This window comes from Myotis brandtii, unplaced genomic scaffold (genome assembly GCF_000412655.1).
Source record: "Myotis brandtii unplaced genomic scaffold, ASM41265v1 scaffold702, whole genome shotgun sequence".
Lineage (NCBI taxonomy): Eukaryota > Metazoa > Chordata > Mammalia > Chiroptera > Vespertilionidae > Myotis > Myotis brandtii.
The window spans coordinates 1,537,068-1,559,746 of NW_005370755.1; the positions used below are offsets into that span (position 1 = coordinate 1,537,068).

The 22,679-nt window shown below is 38.8% G+C and overlaps 1 long non-coding RNA gene across 2 annotated transcripts in view; it reads right to left on the bottom strand.

Annotated features, from left to right (window-relative positions):
• LOC102246514 overlaps window positions 1–22,347 on the bottom strand; it is a 41,924-nt gene extending 19,577 nt beyond the window's left edge. For both annotated transcript variants that reach the window (XR_001359814.1, XR_001359813.1), the window contains exons 1-2: window positions 22,314–22,347; window positions 2,750–2,823 (exon numbers count right to left, since the gene is read on the bottom strand). This is a non-coding gene — a long non-coding RNA (uncharacterized LOC102246514). The remainder of the gene's footprint in view (window positions 1–2,749; window positions 2,824–22,313) is intronic.
• Between the last annotated feature and the right edge of the window lie 332 nt (window positions 22,348–22,679).

Consider the following 22,679-nt stretch of genomic DNA (forward strand, 5'->3'; position numbering starts at 1 on the left):
GTGTCATAGGTTCGCCATCACTGGTGTAGGGGGTACAGAAGTCAATGTGCAGGCTACAGGATTCAGTGTGGGGAGCTATAGGAGTCAGTGTGGGTGGTGCAGGAGTCAGTGTGGGGGATACAGGAGTCAGTGTGGAGGTTACAGGAGTCAAACTGAAGGCTACAGGAGTCAGTGGCTACAGGAGTTAGTGTGGAGGCTACAGGAGTCAGTGTGGAGGCTACAGGAGTCAATGTGGAGGTTACAGGAGTCAATGTGGGCTACAAGATTCAGTGTGGGCTACAGGAGTCAATGCAGGGGCTATAATACCAATGTAGGGGCTACAGGGATTAAGGTGGGGGCTACAGGAGCAAGTCAGAGCCTCTGTAGAAGTTTTCACATTGGTTGGGTTGGGATATGGAAGGAAGAAGGTGTGCTTCCCCACCCTCATATCTTAGAGCCTCAAAAGAACTCATTACACCATCATTCAAACACCCAGATAGCACGATCTTTACTCTTTGTGCAGACAACATGATGTGGGAAGAAAAGTCACACTCCACAGCAGTTATTGAAGACAGTTAGATATTACACCAGGCGTTAAAACCTGGTACCTTCTTGTCATGATAAAGATTGTAACAAGAACAGGAAATGGCACAGCACAAATCCGTTTTCATGATAATGATCTCATGAATGTAAAGAGCATAGGAAATGGAACAAATGTAACCCATTCCATTACCACCTTCAAACGGTAACCTCCTTGTCCTAGTCACATGCCCTACTTATGGTCCAAGCACAAAGGAAATCAAAAGGCTGACTGTGACACTGGGGAACAAAACCGCCCCCACTTATCTGTGTGCATGTATGTGCTTGCACACACGTGTCTGTCCTCCTTTGACTGCTGATGCACTAGAGAATTCCTTACAGCTGATTCCCTGCCTTTGACCTGAATAAAGCAGGTGAGGCACTGGAGGAACAAAGAAACCTAAAAACCAAGAAGTCATCTGGGAATACGTGCTCTCCTCACCACCCTTTATCGGATGAGGAAACCCTGAGCTTCCCCTAAATAGAAGCAGTCAACAAAGAAGATGACTGTGTGCCTTTCTTCCTTCCAAGCCTCAAAGCTTCTCAGCTTCTTGGGGAAAATGAAGCTTCTGTCTCACGGTGTGTTCTCTCTCCCCTATCTAAAGAGGCTGCAACTTGATTAGGGCTCATCTACAAGCACAAAGGGAGGTCTCAGAAACACAAGGAAGCCAGAACTTGAGGTCAGTCAGGCCAGGCCAGAGTCGGGGCTGCCATCCATTCCTCTTTGACCTGGCGGTGTTCCGCAGGAGGACCTGCCTCCCTCAGAAAGCTCTTTAAGGAATACTATGTGAAATTCATAATACATCATCTCACCCCAGGATGACTACTTCAGATATGAGGGGGAGTAGCGAGGATCGATGGCTGAGTTTGCCAAATAAATACTAGAGAAAAGGAAAGCCAGATTGCCTGGAGCGCTGTGCCCACACCCTGCCCCAACCAAATGTCACTCACTCTGCTCAGCTGGCTAGTAAATCCTTCCATGGCAACCAAGCAACGGCACTATACGTTTTCTCCTCCTGGGGACTAGTCCAGGCAAGCCAGCCTGAATCTACTTTACATTTCAGGCATCCTGGCTGGCTATCCCTTCCAGATGATATTCCAGTTACAAAATGGCCCTGGCTGGTTAAGGAGGAATGCAATCATGTTCCTTGCCCTGGTTACGTGTCACTTGTCAAGTGATGTTGGGAGATTCCCAGGCGATTTCACATCTTCAGATCGGATTGATGGCCTCCCTATCAGATGCCATGCAAAATTCTCCTGTGGGGCGCATCAGTTTCCTAAGTATCATACCTTGATCCTCAAGACAGATTACACTGAAATCATATTTCCAAAGAAAAGAATGAAGCCCCAAGTTTCAAATGGTCTGAAATTAAAGTAGGCGATGAGCACTGAAAAATAATCATTTGAGGACAATGCTACGTGAGAAAAATATACTGGTGAAGTAGTCTCTAACCTCCATTGCCTTCCTAGGAGGTTTTAACTGATTGTATGTGACTTTGATGAATCACAACATAGGCTTGTTTTATTTATTTAAAAACATAATCTTGCCAGGCCAGTGTGGCTCAATGGTTGAGTGTCCACCTATGAACCAGTCAGGGCACATGCCCGGGTTGCGGGCTGGATGTTCCTATCTCTCTCTTCCTTCTTCTCTGAAATCAATAAAAATATATTTTAAAAATACTCTTTTGAAAAGTGATATGTTTGAAATAACTAGAATCTAGGTTTAAATATCTCTCATCCTCTAATTTTTTAAACTGTTTTTTTTCCTGTCTTTTTCATTTCCAAACGAGAGTTTATCTGTAGACATACGTTTACAGCACAACCATTTCATTCTTTCACAATGCTATGGGAGACACTGTGGTTGCTTAAAAAGAGAAATGAAATAAGAGATGAATGAGGAGGCAGGCCTCACTAGCTGTGTAGCCTGGAGGTGAACCGTAGGCATTTCTGAGCTTCGGTTCTCTCATTTGTAAAGTGGAAAGGTTGGTCTGTTTGATACTGACTATTCCCTCTAATTCTAAAATCTAAGAGGGGTTTCTATAAAATCTAAACCCATGACACAGACATCACCTGCATTTGTTGTTGATGTTTTGCTGTGGATTTTTGGTGAATGAATTGAAAGTCTTTCTTTTAGGAGGGCATTATCTTCTGCTTCCATGCTTATTAAAGCTCCAGGTTCCCTATTTCTTACCTGTAGTCCTTTATCTTTACAAGGAGAGGCACTTTGTTGTCCTCAGTGTCGATGTGTGTGCTCAGTGTCTATTTCTAAGAGATAAATACAAAGGAATAGGAAAGAGAATCATGGAGTGAGTCTCACGGAAAGTTTGCAAAGCGCAAGCAGGAGCAAGGGGAAGAGAGGAGGAGAAAGGTATTTGTTAGGACACTACATGTAAAATGTCCAAAGTAAGGGAATTATATCATTAAGAACTACAACTGATTAAAGGAAAGGATTAGTGTTTGTATACATGAAGTTCTAAACCATATTTGAGAAGCAGACTTTTAACTGCTGTTAAACACTAGTACATCAGTTTTAGTTTAAAAATAACATTCTCTGGACATATAATTAGTAATAAAATGTTAGAAATAATTTTCCAATTCAGAAGCATGAGCCAGAAACATCTTTTCTCCTCCCTGTAATGGCATCTATAGATAATCCTGAAATCTCCCTAACAGAGCTGCCCAGCGGGCAGGGCTGCCCCTGCCCTCTGCCGTCCCCTCCGCTCCGCACTCTCTTGGGTAACCCAAGTCTATTTCAAAGGCTTTCGCACTGTGGGACCAGAGATAAGCCTTGTCTCGGGCTTGTGCAGACAGAGTACTGACCACAGCAAGGTGCCATTTCCCATCCCAGAAGTGGTATCAACCGAAAAGGGAACTTTCTCTGATCTTATCCAGGGACTTCATGCCATTTTAAGTGGCTCCACTTCAGCATCCTATTTCCCAATTCCACAGCCATCTTGGTCGCTTGTTTATTTGAACACTTGAGGCGACTCATTTGACGTTATTTCCCCTCTAGAAAAATTAGCCCGGGATTCAGAGCACTCATTGTGTGGAGCACCAACAACAACAACAACAAAAACAAAAACAGGGGGATTGCATGGTGTGTAAAGACAAACTGGGAACCAGATGTCATCTCTGTTAGCAGCTTGTGGCCAGCAGCCTTTCTGTGAATCAAGTGATATCTTCTAATAAGACTTTAGATTCATGGTTTTGTCCTAAATTGGGTTTTAGGGCCAAGATGCCTTTGGCTGATCAAGCAGGTGTGACTTTGTTACCAAAGATTAAGAAGACTATGGAAAAAAAGTAAACCAAACACTACAAAAACTGTAACATTACTATGAGTATAGAAATAGCTAAAAGAGTACAAAAGAACATAGATAGAAAAGTAGTTCTCCCAAAGCTAGTATTTTCACCGCCCACTTGCCAATATAAAGTATCATCTTCCAACACATCTGGGAAGCAGATACATTCTTTAGAAAGATGGGAGACAGAATTACTGTGAGTTGCAGTGGTGATTAGAGAACTGTAGCCAAATAGGAGAAGATTGGTATTTGTATTTGCCAATTCAATTATGGATCTATGCACCTGATCGTATATCTACATAGACTTTATTTATGAACCACATGAAATATGTTTAAGTGAGAGCTTGATATTTATATCAATGCATGTGAGTCGTGGTGAGAAGCTTAACATATGTGTGGTAGTCTCTACCTTTGAGGTAATCTGAGAAAAGAAAAGTCAATTAATTATACATGATCGTGTTCACATGATTGTACATAACAAATCTCTAACCTCATTTCAAGCGGGGAAAAGCGTGCATTGGTCAAGCTGGAAACAGGTGTGCACTGATATCTCTTAAAATGGCCTAAGGGCTCCATTTGCCTTTTTAAAAAAATGAGAACGGTTTTATGACTTAAAGTGGATTTTGAGCTGAGTATTGGGGAAAAGTTTAGAAATGAGTGCAGATGAAAGTATGGCTAAAGGCCAGGTCATGGAGAAGAAGCAGGTAGGAAAAATAGAGCAATAGCCAGGTATAACAATGGGAATGTTGATAGATGACCTCAAAACCCAATTCAGGCACTTAAGGGATTTTCAGCAAAGAATTATGTGATCCCAGCAATGGAAACTAGTTTGCAGCATTTAGATGAACATATCTGTAGCAAAAAGGGTCTTAAATATGAATGGTGAACCAAGAAACATCAAAGATAATCAAAACTGAGATGAGAAATGTGACTAAAACAATGTAGAATAGCAAAGTATTATCAATGTGTTAAACTCTGACATTATTACAAACTAGATGCCCGATGCACAAAATTTGTGCAAGGGGCTTGGCCCTCCCAGCCCTGGCTTCATCCAGAAGGTCATCCAGAAGGACATCCGGAAGGATGTCCAGTCTAATTAGCATATTACTCTTTTATTATTATAGATTGGAATTCACTAGGACCTGATATCTCTAAATTTTCTGGGGTCAAAGGCTGGCTCTGTCTACAGTTAACACAATAAAATAATCTTCTCTTCTTTTTCCTCTTCCTCCCTACACATTTGCTAATGGATTTCCTTCTAATTTAAAATAAGTAATGTATAACATAAACATTTGAATTATATGATATACAATCCTATATTTTCTGATTCAAAAAGTACTTCAGTTTCTTATAATGCCTTAAGTTTATTATTAAAAATGTTGACAGGGCTGAGTAAGGAGAGTGCCAAATAATAATGTTTAGTAATTACTAGGCATCTTAGAAGTTGAGTACTATGCAAGGAAGGGGCTTTCTATGTTTTTCTAAATATTGAATTATTGTTCTCTATAGATATTCCAGTGCATCTCTTTCTGTTTTAAATAAAAACTTTACTGCACATTGCATATAATATTGTTCATCAACTTAATTTTTTTGAAAGAAGGAATGATTTGAGGCAAAAATTAGTGTGAAATGGTAGCCACATGCAAATGGAGATCTTAAGAAAACATAAGAAATTTAGGGATTTGTTGGACAAGTTTAACATTAAAGTATATAGGTAGTTATCTAGATAGCAATTTTATTTTGAAAAAAAGAAAGAAGAAAGAAAGAAAGAAAGAAAGAAAGAAAGAAAGAAAGAAAGAAAAGGAGAAAGAAAAGGATCCCACAAAGGATCCTTTTAATTTTAGAATTAAAAGTTCTATAGACATGCATGGTTGGATTTTAGTAACATTAGGGCAGAAAAGCTAGTATTTTGAATCATTTGATGTACTTTCTTAGGCATTACTGCAATAATTGTAATCTACTTCTGTTTCCACGGGTGATGAGTAAATTTTTGTACGATTAGGAATCTTGAGCAATATTAGCATAGATGCAAGATAATCTTAAGCAAGACTCATATTTCTGTATATGACTGGAAAAGCTAGGCCTATATCTTTAGATATCTTGATTGGAAGATTCATTAGTTATAAAAGAATTATATTTTGAGTCCACAAACACATTTTGAGTACATAGGTGTGTAGGTCATGGTGCACATTCCCAAAGAAGCATCAAGTTGAAAGCCCTGAAGATGCATTTTCTAAAATATAACTTACATTTATTTTTAGAGAGAGAGGAAAGGAGAGATTGAGAGGGACAACAACAACTCTATGTGAGAGAGAAACATTGATAGGCTGCCTCCTGCACATCCCCTACAGAGGATGGGGCATGTGCTCTGACCAGGAATCAAACCAGCAACCTTTTGGTGCATAGGACAACTCCCAACCGAGACACACCGGCCAGTGCTGAAAATGCATTTTTCTACAATGCTTCACATTAAGACAGAAAATACTAGCTACTCCAGAAGAAATATGCTAATGTGTCAATTACTCTACATTCTCTGGCACTTTTTGAGGTGTCTCTTGATGTAGTGCATGGGATTAGAAAAGATAATTCCAAGTCACATTAAGCAAGTAATAAATGTTTGCTGTCTTTCAATTTAAATAAGAGAGCTGCCCAATATTATGTTTTAATCTGTCTTAAGTAATAGAGCAAACTAAATTGGAATTTCTAAAATTGCCAAGTGTCATTACAAATAAAAGGAAAAGAAAAAATCATCTATTCTAGGTATATGATATTGTGGTATTGTATTGCTATCTGTAGAGCAGGTTTTATATGCTGCCCATTTAACAGAATATATAATATGGTAATAGGTGTGCAAGCAGGCAATCTCCCTAAGGGAAGACTGCAGAGGGATCTGTGTTCACCAAAGTACTCTACATGGTGCATCAGAATCAATGGAACAAAAATACAAGGAGACCTTGTAATTATTTCTGGTAACATCAAATGATATATTGTGTTGAGAAGTACAGGCATATTGATAACAATCAATATAATGCAGTTAAAAATAAAAACATAAAAACCAATGTAAATTCAGTCAAACCCTGAACTCAGGCTACTCAAAACTATAAATGGCATCTGAAACAGGAATGGCCATCCAGAAAACTTCTGCATATCTGATCCAGCATTACCAATGCTTAGCAGTCAGATGAAAAGTCCTTTCTTCAACTTTTTTTCTTACTCTAACGCATTCCAGTACCATTTCAATGATACCTCCCATAGTGCTTTCAAGTTTAATAGAGCTTAAACAGACCACATTTAAGGACAGAACTCATGATTTGGAAATGCGGAGAAGCAGAAGTTCACAAAATGTGGAGAGAATAGAATATCACTTGGCATTTGTGTAAAGGCGTTTTCCCTCCGTGTACTTGCAAACCATTACCTTGTTTTATTTTGACAACATTCCTATGATATGGGTAAATGTGGCCTTTAAAATTAATCAAATTTCACTGTAGAAAATGAGCTGGCTACCTGCTTAAGGAGAGAAATATGGAATTTGCATTCAGAAAACAATTCTGCCACCTTGGTGTGCTTTCAATAAAACTTGCTGCTTGCCTTTTAAAAGTAGAGGCAGGATGGAATTCAACAGAAAATTGGAAAGTACCATGAAAAGAAGAAATTATTTTAAAAAGAGAGACAGACAGGTGGTTTGCCAGGTAAAGATTATGCCGTTTTATAGTACTTCAGGCTGATTTGGTTGGCATTCGTAACCCATCCCCTCACACTTTGGAGAAGTAACATTTTTGCTTACAGTATTTTTTTACACATGTTACATGCTTTGAAAAGTATTCTTTACTACATATCTCAAAAAGAAGTTTAAAATATCTGAATTTCAATGAATCATGATATAAATGCCTCCTGACCATGATCCTCACTCTTTTTCCCTAAAATCACCATTGTTATCATTTCCAGCCTGGAGGTATATAACATTTGACAAAATGAAGTGACTATATTTATAATGCCGATGTCCTTCTTAGAAATAGTGTATATACGCCATGCCTTCTATGTGGCTGTGTCCTGTGAATTTACATCATCTTCTTAAAAAGTAATGGTCTCCAGGCCAGTTACAACAGATACTATTGTGAAAGAGTTCTTTTCTAGGAATTTTTGCTAAAGGTCATTTTAGTTTTTATTTCTCTAGAGAAATAAAATATTTGGTTCGTTACAAAATTTTTTCAATCTAAAAAATTGGTGAGGCTGTGGTGTATATACCAATTTTTGAGAGATGTGTTATGGTTTGGTATGGGCATATAAATTTCTCTAGTGAGAATTGTACTAAAATTTCAACATGCAACACTTTTAATTTCTGTGTCTAAAATGTCAATTTACTGTTTGAAGTTCTAAAAAGGATGGCTACGTACATTGTTAAGATAGATAATAAATAAATAAATAAAACTCCTTCACTGGTTACTGATGTTTTCTCAATGATTCAAGTAATCAGGCAAGTTAAAACTAAGCGAAGCATAAAGACTGTGAACTTTCTAGTCAAGGTTCTAAACCTTTCAAAATTGCTTCACGCAGCAAGATTTTAAGTACTATCAGGGTTAGGAGTGATGCCACCTTCCATTTCTGTCACCCCTCCAACATTACCTATTACCATTCTGGACAAATACTGGATGCTCTACAGATGCCTGAATGTGTCAAACAAATGCTTAAATCACCTACCTCTTCCTTGCCCTCTTAATGATTTATTTTCGCCAAACCACAGTGATGGGAAGTTATTGCAATGTTTGTCGATGAACACATTTAGAAATTAAACATTGAGTTTAATAGGGGAGGAGGATGCCAGCACTGGCTGATAGGAATAAGCGATTAATTCTGAAATAATGAAAGGGTGCAACGCTAGCTGCAATCGTCAGTTTTATGCCTGCAAGGAAATGATGAGTGGGGAATTTGTGACACCTGACTAAAAATCAATGCTCCTGGAAGGTGATATAATAGCTTTAAGTTGGGGGAAAAAATAAGTACAGGGGAAATCAAAGCTGACACAGTGAAACTGCACAGAGAAAAGTAGGTAGAATAATGACAATGTCAAGCAGCTAATGGAGCTAACGAGGCATAATGTGATGGCACTAAAGAGCTCACGTCTTCTAGAACAACTAGTTAATTTAGCTGGCTGATTTGCCTACTCACCTTCTCTACTTAATCTCTTAGCGACATCCGGTCAGTCCCCTAATATGAAACTTTGTATCATTTCTCAGAAAATTCTCAAAATAATCTTTAATATGAGAAGGAAAAACTTGAAAAGAGGAAATGGATGTTAAAATCAAGGCCTTTAACTTACTTATTAAAGTGATGATTATTTAACGCCACAACAAATTCCAAAGTTGTTTCTCTGTAAGTGAAAATATGAAGGAAAGGGATATGAAAATAAGTGGCCAGCTCTATATTTTTTCTGGCTCCAAGAGGGAAAAACATTAAAATGTAATAATTTGCACTTTGTGGAGAGAAGCGAGCTTAACAGTTGATGTCAAAAGTCTGCACTTGTGCTATATTTTCTTTATGTTAAATTTGCTCCTGCATTTCTGTTGCGGTTGTAAGGAGACTCATCACATTCTTCTGTCTTGGTATTCGGAGCTGGATGTAAAGGCAGCTAAAACAAAACAAAAACAGGAATGGAAAGGGATGCTAAAGATGATTGGACCCTGCCGAGCAAACTCCTTAAAATTGCCGTGGACTTATTGTTTTCAAGGCAGTAGTCAGCATCCTTCTACAGGATAGGCATCTCTTTGGGTGAATTATAGGGTCTCAAACAATGAGATGTTTTATCTTGGTTAAGCTGATAATCTGTCCTACTTAAGCAAGTAATGCAAATTTCCTTGCAAAGCTGTGTGCTCATTAGCTCATAATTAGGGTAATAAACCTGGAATCACCAAACAGATCAGTGAAAACATCCCAGAGCTGTTTGTGAGAGTAAGTTTATCCTACCCTGCAGGAACCTTTAGAGGGTGTGCAGAAATCTATTCAAATTCTGAATGCAACCCTACAGGTAATTATCATAAATATCATAAATTTAACCCCTAGGAAGAAGAGGAAGAAACAAAAGCTGGGGCATGAAGACACTTTGGGAGGGCGTATGGATGACAGAAGGTGAATGGGTTAAGCGGGGAAAAAAGCCACATATCTACCATATTCAGCAAAACAACACATACGATGCAGTGTGCAGATGAGGTTTACACTGAAATGGAAGGTATTTCCTACCCCCCGTTTATTTTTGTGTCCAAATGCCAAAAACTTTGCTGTAGTGTTTTCATTTTTACTTATGAACTTTATTCTGTCCATAGAAGAAAACCACAACTGTACTTCAATAGCATATTGTGAATGGCCCACTGGTAAGACGAAAAGCTGGTAAAATGTGTTTAATCCAATAAAGGCTATTTTATGTCTGTTCTCGTAAAACAAACAAACAAACAAAAACAGTCCACATACAAACTGAAACTTCTAAATGTATTTCTGAATATAATGAATACCTGTGATTCTAAAACATGTTTATGAATTGCCTTTAAGTGGGTCTTTCACACAATTTTCATGCCTGGACATTTTTGCAAGTAGGCACTTCCTATGCTGCTGGGGGAAACCAGTGGCCTGGAGGTACTGAGCAATTAGTGAGAATTCACACAGTGAGTCAAGATCCCATGTCAAGAAGACAGCCCAGTAGAAAGCACACAGTCTACACTCCACCCTCAGTATACAGAATTCCGGGGTGGATAGATAACTTGAACTACTCTAGAGACAAGAAAGAACTACGAAGGCAAGAGATCAAACGATTCTTCATTCTATTTCCTTTAGGACAAAAGGGTTAATCCCAAGCAGCTTATTTGTATACGTATAGTAAGTCTTTCATTCTGTTTTGCTTGCAAATTGTCTGCAGCAATTTGCAATTTGTTTACAAATATGTCCCCTCCTCCCTCAAAACTGATACCAGTCTCAATCACGCCTGTACATGCTAAGTATTTTCTGTTTATTTCTGAGCTCCACCCAACTTGTTCATTTTCCTCATTACTCAAGGTTTAGAAAAAGTTGACTCACGTCAGTACCGCACCTCCTACATTGACCACAATAACTTCAAGACAATAGGATAGAAGTCTGTTCTCTATAGAAGAACCGGGAATTGCTCTTCGCCTCCCTGAATTTGTCCTAATCTGTGTCACACTTAATAAGTTAACAACTGAATTTCTTTGTGGTTTATGTTACCACTGAGAATATGCTTCTTTTTGGTTGGACAGTGGTACATGGAGACCCTAATTTTCTCCAATCTTAGCAGAGGAGACAAGATAGACTCTTCAGTGATCTATTTACTCCAAACCAATTGTCATCACTGAAGTAGAAATTCATATTCAATTATCTGTTTGGGTCTCTTTAGGGAATAAAATGCAAACTTTTAACTAAAGTTTAACTATTCAATATTTAGAAAATTAGAACTAGGTGTCCTCTATTTGAAAATACAACAAAAAGCTAAATAAAGCAAATATTACATCTCTATATCTTTTTTTGTGGTTGTTATTTTTTGTTTTAAATATATTTTTATTGATTTCAGAGAGGAAGGGAGAGGGAGAGAGAGAGAGATAGAAACATCAATAATGAGAGAGAATTATTGATTGGCTGCCTCCTGCATGTCCCCTACTGAGGATTGAGCCTTCAGTCCACAGTCTGACACTCTGTCCACTGAGCCAAGCAGGCTAGGGCCCTCTCTTTATCTTTTATCCTTATAAGGTAAGTTTGTGAAGAAAAGACCCCAGTGGAACCTTCTTGTATGCTAATAAGTGAACAGGAAGAGACTTATCAGGTAACATTAGCTAGAAGGCCAAATAAGCAGGTGGGCTCAAATGTATTTTTATTTGGGATTTAACTCTTAAGTTCTTTAGTTGTCTACCTGTGATTAAAATATTTAGAATGATATATGTAGTCATTGTTAATGAACCATGTTGGAACTTGAATTCTCCTCCAGCTGCTACCTCTTAAAAAATCAAGTTAAATATGTCTTTGCTCCCTTCCCCTTTCTTTAATTATCAAAGACATACAGAACCATTATCCCATCTCTATATGTCATATTTAGCAGTAATTTACATTTTTGTCAATATATTCCACTTTGACTTTTGGTGAAGTCAGAAACTGCTATAAAAGGTAGTATGCTCATCCACAGCATAGAAGTTTTCCCAGACAAACTCTATTTAATTTAAGAACCATCAGTTTTTCAAACTAGCAGCAATACCCTGACATTTAAAAAACAAACAAATGAAACAAAAAAACAGTGGCAAGAACACCCCCCCCACCCCCACCCCGTAGCCAAGATCCAGTGGTAAAGGGCTTAAGTCCACAATGATCTTTAACTGGGGAGGACAAATCCGTGTTTCCTTGAGCTAATAGCTAATATAATGGAAATGGAAGAGAGGAACTACCTTTAAATACTGAAGGTTAATTCACACACATAACAGAAACAAAAGTATACAGGTGATGGAAATGAATTAAGCCTTGTGTAGGTTGCTAGGGGGAAAAAATGAAAAGGAAAACAGGAAGAAAGAAAAACAAGGGCTAACATAGAAGATACCAAGATATTGTGAAGCTTCTAACTTCAGGACTCATCTCCATGCCATTTAACCACACTGCAGGGGAGAGCATGCAGCTTCCAAGTTCATCCATCTGCCCTCAGGCGCACATCCCTGAATTCCAAGGCCACAGTCCTCACCATACTCCCGTCTTTCCTATGTGTTGTCAGCACCTTTGCTTAAACAAAGTGAGGGGCTAAATCCTGAAAACAGACCCTCCTGTCCCCAAATACCCACCTCCATCTCAAATGTTCCTTTCTATAGACTGTTTTCCTAGGATTTATTGTGTATCATAAAGAGGAGAACATAATGTGTGTGTTTTTTTCTTCTAAATTTAGATGCTTCATATTTATTGTGGGAACTTGGACATGAAGTGAAGAATAATCTCTAGGCTTGTTACAGATTCAATCCATAGCTCTGTTGGCTGCCTCTCTGTTGTTATTTAAGATGGAAAATACTAAATGCATGGGATCTTTTTAGTTTGGTAAACACGAAGAATTGAGTACACTACCTCTGTCTTTAGATCTCAACCCCAATTCTGTCCTCTTTTCTCCTCTTGGGATCTCAGCTAGAAAACTCTCTGCCCCCTCCTCTCTCCTTTACACTTGCCTGGGAGTGTCTAGCGGTGTGCTGCTTTCCTCAGGGGCATTTGCATGTTAACCCTTGCATCCAGTTCTGCATTGTAAAGCTTTTTCCCTAAAACATTTCAGTTATTGCATCATGTTAACTTAAGAGACTGGCTCTGACAGTAAACTTCCTTCATTGAGTCTAAGATAGAGGAAGTGGTAGTGGAGGGTGATTTTTGCCCTCATCCCCACGTTCTCTTTTGCATTGGAGGCAACGCAAGAGGCTGCTCCCAGGGCCCCTGCTGCACACCCAGTTGCAGGACGTATAGATAACAACGGAACTTGGGGCTGGTTTGAAAGTCTTCTGGTCAAAACTGAGACATGGAACTCCTGATGAACAAGCAGGATTGTATTCTGCTTCTAAAGCAGGCCTCACCCTTCTCCCTTTCCCAAAATTTGTATTGAATTTATTGAGGTGACATTGGTTACTAAAATTATATAAGTTTCAAGCGTACAATTCTATAATACATCATCTGTATATTGTACTGTGTGTTCGCCACCCAAAATGAACTCTCCTTCTGTCATCATTTATCATCCTTTTGCCCTCTTCTAACTACCCCCACCCCAGGCCTTGCCTCTCTTTGCTCCCTGTCTGGTTCCCATGGTCACTCAGATTCTGAAGCAGCTGGGAAAGATGTGGAATATGTGTATGTCCTACCAGGCTGGTGATGCAGAGGTCATGAGCTAGTGTAAGGAACAGAAATGGCCTTTTCCTTTAGACCAATTCAGGAAAAACTCTACAGGCCACTTAAACAATTCAATATGAGAATCGCTTCATTTGGTCTTTTGTGAGAGTAGGTGTAGTCACTCAATTTAGATGACTTATTTAATGTCAGTAACAAGAATGGGAGCCACTTTCAGTTACCAACATGTCAGTGTTTGTCATTATATGGGGCAATTTTCTAATTGCCTACAGAAAATAGGTCCTCCATCACATGGAAAAGTCAGGCAGTTTGCAAACCTGAGTCAGGAGTTGCTCATTATGGCCCCGCAATCTGATCCTCTTGAAGGAAGTCATTCAAAAACCCAGAACAATCAATGTCAGTATTTCTATGAAGGGAGAACTCATTCCTTTGGAAGTGAGGACAGAGTGCTTCAAGCTTGAGTCATGTGAGAAAAGTAGAAATTGAGGATGTGAACCTAACATTTAGTTTCTGACATGAGGGTAGATGTCAAGATTATCTCATTCAACCTCCCAGATTTTACAGACAAGGAACCAGATCGGTTACATAACTTCTCGAGGCATTTCTTGGCAAGTGCCTGGGAGTCAGACAACCTCAGCGTGATGACGGGCTCCAGCATTTTTCACTGGTTGGGCAGTAAGCATGTTTACCCCTCTTTGCCATAGTTTTCTGCCTACAGAGTTGGGATGATTCGTTGCAAGGAATACACGAATCTACTCATATATACAAACCACTGAAATCTGTACTTGCTGCTAATCTGCACTTAAAAAAAATGATAAACTCTTTGGGCAACTCTCCTTTTTGAGAGGCATTTTAGTTTTTCCTCGTGACTTTTAGAATCATTTAAAGAATATAGAAATGTCTTCCATGGGTACAACATTCCTGAAAGAAAGAACATTGCTATACATTTTAGAATTAAAATGTAAAACAAATAATATTAGTTCTTGTTTGAAATTTTAGTGGGTCTTTAGCATGAACTTAGACTTGAAAATGCAGTAACTCAGCATATTGGACAAGCATTTCAGATCTGGCTAAGCCTGGAGGAATGGGAAAAAAGGAAATGAGTTAGCCTCCCCCATTCAGAGATAACACCTCCCCACCCTGCTCTTAACTCAGACAGCTCTGCACTTTGAGGAGAAGAGGATAGGGATAAAAGGAAAGATAAGAAAAATATGACTTTTCTTTTTTTTTAATCCCTGCCTTTCTTAGAATTCGTCTTTCCATGAATGTCTTCCTTTCTCTTTCTAGGTCCCTGACAATCATTCAGTGCCAAGCGCTTCAGAAAAATTTCCCAAGGTCCCAGCCTACAGTCGCCTCTTAGTCTCATAAAGTTCTGGCATTTGTTGTCATTCCATTTGTTTGAACATTAATCCCAAGCTACATTCTGAGAACTCCTCTGCCGCTTTAATATTTTGCTATTACGTTTCCCATGTTAATATTTTGTTTCCCAAGTACATTGTAAGTAGAGTTAAGTTTTCTCTTTTAATTAGTTGACCAAAGAAAGAAGAGGAAAGGTAAGGCTGAAAAAGAAAGTAAACAAGATCACTCAGAAGAATTTGCCAGAACAACTCAAATACCAGCTTTGCTCCACAAGCCCCACCCCAAAACTAAGCAGGATGGAATGGCCGAAGCACAGTCATAACAAAGCTCAGTAAATATTAAGCTTGTCTTGGAATATTGCAATAGATTCCTAACTAATCTTTTTACCTCCAATCTCTCCTGTCCAATACATTCCCCACACGAAGGTTCAAATGATCTTAACCTATGTTAGGCACTCAATAACCAGTTGTTTTGCTGAATTGATTAAGCATATATTTTATGCAAGGAAAGACAGATACCTTGGTGATTCAAATGATTATATCAATCATATGCTGTAATAAGAAGGTGAAGTTTTGACAATTTAAAGAGTAAGAAACTCAACTTGGAAAAAAAAGGTTTGAGTATGAAGTATGTAGTTTGCTCTAAATTCATCAGTATGACTGCAGAGTAGAGCATGTTTTTTATTCATGGCCAAATAATAATTATTTATCTATCTACACTATTCTATATACAACATACAATTAATTGTGTTACTGGAATTATACTGATGTTAGGAACTGTAATTCAGGAAATATTAGACATTACATAGATGCATTCCATCAATCAACAAGTAGATACTCAGTACCTACTACATTCCACACACCAAGACTGGAAAAAATGCAACAGGAGCTAAACAAATACTGGGGTGTTGTGAGAGCCTTGCTTTTTGTTAACTATGAAAAACCAAATGCTTACAGGTAAAAACCATACCTGTGGCATTAGTCAGGGTCCAAGCACAAAACGGATGGCATATTTGAGCTAGGAAAGTTTGAGAAGAGTATCATGTCCCTTTTACGAGCTGGAAGAAAGGAGACACAGGGCCAGTGTGGTGCACTAGTCCCAGAGCCCATAACCTGAGGGGCAATGGGCAGAGGGGAGTTCTGGAACTTGGAGACAAACAGGGTGTTCATGAAGAGGCAGCAGGGCAGAGCTGAAACCTGGGAAACCCCATGGGGCTGGGACCTGAGTCATCCATATCCCCTCCCTCTCAGCATTCCCTCACCCTCCTGTTGAGAAGTCAGAGAAGGCGGCTCACTGATGGGGCCCACACACTTCAGCCTCCCAGGCCACAGGCAGTGCGGAGAATGGAGCAGAGACCCCGAGGGGACGTTATTCAGCTCTCCTTTAATACCTTATCATAAAACGGTCAAAGGATGAAGAGGAACAAACTACCCTGGTCCTGTGGCTCAGTTGCTTGGGCATCACCCCAGGCACCGAAAGGTTGCCGGTTTGATTCCCTGTCAGGGCACATGCCCTGGTTGCTGGCTCAGTTCCTGGGGGGGAGAGGGGGGGGTGCAGGAGGCAGCCGATCGATGTGCTCTCACATCAATGTTTCTCTCTCTCCCTCTCCCTCTCCCTCTCCCTCTCTTAATAAAAATCAATACAAATATTTAAAAAAAGAGTACAAACTGGTAGTTACAGAGTAGTCAGGGGACTGTAAAGTATAGCATTGGGAATATTGTCAATAATATTGTGTTAACTCCGTATGGTGCCAGGTGGATACTGGAAATATTAGGGGAGGGGGAACGCTTTATAAAGTATACAATTGTCTAACCACTAGGCACCCTGAAGCCAATACAAAATAATATCAAATGAAAACTTTAATTGAAAAATAAAATTTACATTAGAAATACTTTTTACCATAAGTATCTATGCAGCCAGTATGGGTTGGTGGGCAGCACAAACTCTTGAATGAGCGATTTAGAGTAAGCACTTTTTAAAAACAGCACAATAATATTCTACTGAGATTCCTAAGGCAAGGTGCCAAAGAAGCTGTCAGCATCCATGCTATTTATGGAAAATGGAAAATTAAGGAAGCACGAGGAAAAAGATCAATTCCAACTTGGTTTGGGTAAAACTTCTACTTTCAGCCATATATATGAATTGCTTACTATTTATGCCTAATTGTGTCATTAAGTGGTGAAGTCCTGGTGTGGAGGGTAGGGCAGGCTAGGAGCGCTCAATGGGGGAAAAGGGGACATGTGTAATACTTTCAACAATAAAGATTTTAAAAAAGAAAACATGTGTCAAATTAACTTTAAATACCAACTTTGTAATGTTCACTTTACACAATTAGCTCAGTACAAGTTTGGGCAGTTTTTATAGGTTTTGACTTACGTAGGATATTTTCCTCTCTTTTCCCTCAAAGACAGTATTTGCTTCAATGATATTCTGCCCAATCACATAGTCTCCAGAGTCCTAGGAAAGGAATACAACATATTTTTGGTGGCAGATCCTCTAGCAGTAATAGGACTTAATTTAGTCGTGCCTAGAGCTAACCCAAAGCCCAGGATTGGGTTATCAACTAATTCTAGCCATGATAGAGCGCAAGGGAAGGTTCATGCCAGACCCTTTATAGCTCTGAAGTCATAGGACTCAGTATGCAGCTAACTGCCACCAGGAGGATCAGATGGGCAAGGGGTGTGCTATCTTTAGCAGATGTATCCTGATCACCAAGACCACATTCCCTTTCGCACTTGAACTAATGCTTGATGGTAGCTTCAAACTGGAACTAATTCTTGATGATAGCATAAAACTGATCCACGCTCAAACACCAGTGATTAAGGTTATCGTGATGTGTTCGCGGTGCATATTTGCATTTCCAGTAATGACTCAGAGGCCTTATTACTGAGTCTGTGCTCTCACTCTAAGGATTTATCACACATTTTTTTCTTTTACCTTGATGAATTGCAAAGAGATATAGTCCACAAATTCTAGATCCTTTAACTTGCCAGGCAGCAAATGCCTGAAATGTACATCAAGTTGTTCTAAAAAGGCACAGTTCAATTATATCAAAATGCCATAATTCAGCAGTGGGCCTAATGCTATAATTAAAGTATTTCAAGGTACTATGTGGTATGCATTTAAAGGATTAATTTACTTTAAAGAGAGGTTCCCTTTGATCCCAGAGAACAGTTGAGTTCCGATCCTTCACTCTGGATCAGGCCCTTACACTTACACATTTAAAAGTGTGAGCATATGCTGGGACATGAGCCATATTTCAGACCCTCACAAAATATCAAGAACTTGAGGAGTCCACTCCTCCTTAGGGATTCAACTGCTGGGATCACAGAACTCCTCACAGTTCCTATCTCCTCCTCCAGGGCTTCAGTTGTAATAAGAAGGGAGAATGGTTGTAGTAAGTCTTCGTATGCATCAAGAGAGAAAGCAACTTGGTGACATGGAGAAAGGCCAACTGTTTGCATTGACACTTCATCCTTGTGAGCCGATGTGTTGTCTGACCTTTAGACAGTTTGCCACTGTTGTTTGGAGAGTCCTGCTAAACTAATCACGTAAACGTCAACAGGCATTAATTGATCCTCAATGGAAGACAAATGACAGAAGACAAATGACAGCTTGAGGTATTATTTTATGGGTTCAGAACACTTACTATGTAATAGTATAAGAAATATAACTACCCTATATGGCTTGCCTGGTTTCTATTGAATACTTAAATCCAACTGGTTATTTCATTCTTTGAACAACCACGTAAGGTAAACAGTATAGCCACTACGTAGATGTAGACGAGGCAACGAGATGAATGGAAACAAAAATATGTACCCATGTGATAGCATATGTAGGAGGAAGAGGCCGATTGGAGACCAAGTCTGTCTAGTTCTAAAGTTCATATCCCTTCCACTCTCTGTAGGCCACAGCAGTGCCTTTCAGACATCCAGTAATGGCTGTGTTTTTCCTTCATGGAGATTTCCCCATCACCTTGTACACATACGCCCACAGTTTATCCCGGACTGTTTTCCTGCCCTCTGTTCCTTCTAAAACATCTGACTCAGAGTAATCTTCCTGAAGTAGCAAGGCACTGAGGTTAATGAAGTAGAAGCACTATGATGTCACATGGGACAGTGACCTAAGGGCTGTGGTCAGTAGATTACAGCCTGAAAAGGTCACATTTTGGTGGGTCAGAGGTGATGATTAATATAATGTTTTCTTTTATTGAGATCAATTTGAAGAAATGTCAGAAGGTTCAGTCATTCATGTTTTCTAAGAAATCTGCCAGCAAAAAAAAATATTTTTTCTCTCCAAGCTTAAAATAATGCACGTAGGTGCTCTGTAACCCCTCATTGTGGAGGGCTGTCAGGAGTTAACAATTACAGATTTCTTTCCAAGGCTCACTCTGGCACCTGTGCCTTAGATCCAGTCACTTCCAAATTCCTCTAGGAACTTGTTTCCACATGTTTTACCTTCATCTCTAGAATCTTCAGTTTTCTTCTTCATTCCCCTTTTATTTTTTTTCTGCCTTCAAACTTCACCCAAAAAAACTGAGTTTGTACTGCTGTCCCTTCTAGCTACTGTCTCGTTTCTCTCATTCTCATGTGCTGGCTTTTAAAACAAGTAGTTTCAATGCGCTACTGTCCTCCTTGCTTCATGCAACCTCCCTTTGGGCTCTGACATTCTGGCTCCCACACCACTACCATGTGAGGCTCAGTGATGTCCTCGTTGCCAAGTTCATTGGACAGTCTTCATCCCTGCTATAGCTGTGTCATGTTGTTCTAACTGCTCACTCCTCTTTCAAACACCAGCTTTATTCTTGGTTTCCTCTTGTCTCTTCCTACAGCTTTCTGTAGGTATCTGTCCTATTTTCCTTGTGTTGTTTTTTGTTTTTACATTTATTTTCTTCTATTTTAGAGCTTCTGTATAGTGGTGACTTAATGAGTTTATTAATCTTTTTGGCAGCTTTATTAAGATATAATTGATGTGCAATAAATGGAACACATTTAAAGTGTTCAACTTGATGTTTGATATATGTATACTAGAGGCCCAATGCACGAAATTTGTGCAAGAGTAGGCCTTCCTTCCCCCGGCTGCCGGCACCGGCTTCCCTCCAGCACCCAGGACCCAGGCTTCCCTCGCATCCCCAGCTTCACCCGGAAGGTCGTCTGGAAGGATGTCTGGTCTAATAAGCATATTACACTTTTATTATTATATCATCACAACAGAGTGAACATTTTCATCATCCCCAAAAGACCTCTCATGACCCTTGTGATCACTCTCTTCTCTCTCTCCTCTAACTGCCACCCACTTCATCCCTAAGCAATAATTAAGAGTGAAGTGAATACATCACACGGTAGTATATTTACCTTTTAGAAAACTGGTAAACTGTCCTCCAAAGTGCAGTACATTTTACATTCCCACCAGCAGTGCATGAGTTTCAGCTCCTCCACACCCTTCCTAACACTTGCTGTGGTCAGCATTTTAATTGTAACTATTCTAATGTATGTGAATTAGTATCTCATTGTAGTTTTAATTTGCATCTTTCTAATGAATAATGATGTTGAACATCTTTTCATGCTTTTGCTATCTGTATATCTTCTTTGGTGATGTGTCTTTTTTACCTTTACCAGATTTTTTAAATTGTTTTTGTTTTCTTATGTTGAGTTTGAGAATCCTTTATTTATTCTGGATAAACGTCCTTTATCAGATATATGATTTTCAAATACTATTCTTCCAGTTTGTGACTTTCTTCTTAAGAACTTCTTTCAAAAAGTTTTTAATTTTGATGAACTCCAATTTATCAATGTTTTTTCTCTGCTGGGTCATGCTTTGGTGTTGTATCTAAGAAATCTTTGCCTAACCCAAAATAAAAATATTTTGTTTCTCTTTGGAAATTTTAATTTTAAATGTTACACTTAGGTCTGTGGTCCAATTTTTAGTTAAAATTTTTATTTAATATGTGAGGTATGAGTCAATGGTCATTTTGTGGCATATAGAATTTCAACTGTTCCAGCATCATTTGTCAAAAAGACTATCCTTTTGTCATTGAAATGCCCTAGTAATTAAGTAAAAATCAGTTGCCTGTATGGGAATTTCAACTGTTCCAGCATCATTTGTCAAATGATGCCCTAGTAATTAAGTAAAAATCAGTTGCCTGTATGTGTATGGATTTCTTTCTATTTAATTGCATTTGGCTTTCTTTCTATTTAATTGCATTGCCTTATTTGTCTATTCTTACAGCAATATCACACCATCTTCACTAATGTAGCTTTATAATAAATCTGGAAATCAGGTATAGTTAGCTTCCAACTTTGTTCTTCTTCTCCTTCCTTTTAAAAGTCCCCAACTGTGGCTATTCCTGTTGGTACTATTGTTGGCTTGAACTTTTATCTCTAAATGTGACTAGCCTTAATGAATTCTGGAAACTTTCTCACAATTTCCATAAACACTTTTTTTTTTTTTTTTTGCCAAAGCCTCTAAAAAAAAAAGCAGAACTACTACTAGGCCTAGCTTCTCCTTTGAGTTCTAGGCCTGTAGCTCTTCCAGTTTACAGACAACTATAGTAGAAATCTGATTTCTTCAAGCTCTGAACTTCTCATCTGACATTCCTCATGAATTATCCCTCCCAGTTTCATATGTTAGCCCCTCCATGATTCTTCTTCTGTCACTCAAATATGAAACTTCATCTTTGACTTAGCTCTGTCCTACTTTCCTAATCTAATAAATCACCATACACTGGCCTTTTTTTCATGCAAAATATACTTAATGAATCATATCAAGTATCTTCTCAGACCACAATGGTATAAAACTGAAAATCAATTACAAGAAAAAAAACTAAAAAATGCACAAACACATGGAGGCTAAGTAAGATGTAACAAAATAATACATGGGTTAACAATGAGAGCAAGGAAAAAACTTAAAGATACCTTGATACAAAAGAGAATAAAAACACAGCAACACAAAATCTATGGGACACAGCAAAAGCAGTTCTAAGAGGGAAATTCATAGTCTACAACAAGAAACAAGAAAAATGTCTAAGAATCTAATTTACACTTAAAATAACTATGAAAAGAGCAACAAACAAAGCACAGAGTAAGTAGAACAACAAACAAAGTTCAGAGTAAGTATATACAATAGAATCATATTTGGGCATAAAAAATAATGAAATCTTACCATTTGCAACAGCATAGATGGACCTAGAGGTTATTATGCTAAGTGAAATAAGTCAGAGAAAGAAAAATACAATAAGATTTCACTTACAGCTGGGCTGGTGCTGCTTAGTGGTTGAGCATCGACCTGTGAACCAGGAGGTCATGGTTTGATTCCCAGTCAGGGCACATGCCCGGGTTGTGTGCTTGATCTCCAGTGTGGGGCATGCAGAAGGCAGTTGATCAATGATTCTCTCTCATCAATGATGTTCTATCTCTCCCTCCATCTCCCTTCCTCTCTGAAATCAATAAAAAAAAATCACTTATATGTATAATCTAAAGGGCAAAATAAATGAACAAACAAAATAGAAATGAACTCATAGATACAGAGACCAGACTGATGGTAGTCACAGGGGATGGGTTTGGGAGACTGGATGAAAAAGGTGAAGGGATTAAGGAGTTCAAATTGGTAGTTACA